Raw genomic sequence first — 1,139 nt, forward strand, 5'->3', positions numbered from 1 at the left:
AACAGCTAAACAACTGCAATAGAGAGTAAGCTTTCCATTATGACACTTGATTTAGTGTTGAAATGCAGGGCCGAGGTCACGGCGCTCTTATTGGAGGCATTTGCTGTGTTACGATCACAAACGGCCTTGTTCTGGCACTTTTTAAAGCTTTCTCTAACACTAAACGTACCCTTTTGCACTTTTATTCTGTTATTTAGTGTTTGTTTTGAGCGGGTCACAAATGTGTGATCAGCGCAGGTTTAGCCTAGTTTTACATTGTCCATTGATGATGTCAAAAACTGTGTTTAAGCAAATTTACAGGTCATTCAGAGGAAATAAAAACACTATATTATCTGACCAAATGAGCATAATGAATTGTACTGAATCCATTTTTGTTTGAAATCCTAAATTACTGTATAATTTAGAATGACTTCTGTTTAAATGATTTGTAATTGCTAATTTTTAATTTATAAACCACAGATTGTTTGCTCAGGAAGTTTTGTGAGGAATATTTATTTTTTTCCTTTTTTGTATTTGATGTTTTGTAATGTGATATGAATTTTTTTGTGTGAAAGAAAAAAATAGTAAAATACACGGTACTGTAAATTATTTAGTTTGTTTTTGTTTTTAAAAAAAATGTTTGTTTTTTTAGTTCAAGTAGTTTGTATATCAGGATTTCCTTACACTTTTAAAATTTCATAAGCAGTACTGCGCTGTGTTGTACAGTTTGTGTATGGTAGAAATAAACTATTGAAATGATCTGCATAGCGCTCATTGTACAGTGGCACATATAAAAATATGATTTATATAAATGCTCGTATAAAAAATATTTACTTGATACAGAGTGTATTTAACATGTCATTGAACTTATTTTACTCACCATCAATATTTTAGGTTCAAATTAACATAAATGTTCATTTGGTGGTTTCACATGCACTGTAAAAAAAAATATGACAAAATAAGTTATGACAACACTTTTTTTTTTTACAAGTTATAAAAGATTCAGCTTTTTTAAGTCAGTTGAATAATTTAAGTTGAAATGACAAACATACAAGTTGGTTGTACTTAAAAATTTAAGGCAGCAACTTTTATATATTTCTATATAGTTGGCTATAATATATTTTTAAAAGTATAAATATATTCCATGTAGTCTCTTATTT

At 28.7% G+C, this 1,139-nt stretch overlaps 1 protein-coding gene across 9 annotated transcripts in view; it reads left to right on the forward strand.

The window, feature by feature from the left end:
* Positions 1-738, forward strand: part of st18 (ST18 C2H2C-type zinc finger transcription factor) — a 72,438-nt gene extending 71,700 nt beyond the window's left edge. For all 9 annotated transcript variants that reach the window (XM_082184253.1, XM_082184254.1, XM_082184258.1 and 6 more), the window contains one exon: positions 1-738. This exon is cut by the window's left edge and continues 1,311 nt beyond it. The gene's annotated coding sequence lies outside the window, so the exon portion shown is untranslated.
* Positions 739-1,139: the final 401 nt, after the last annotated feature.

This window comes from Leuciscus leuciscus (assembly GCF_965113295.1).
Source record: "Leuciscus leuciscus genome assembly, chromosome: 11".
NCBI classification, from domain to species: domain Eukaryota; kingdom Metazoa; phylum Chordata; class Actinopteri; order Cypriniformes; family Leuciscidae; genus Leuciscus; species Leuciscus leuciscus.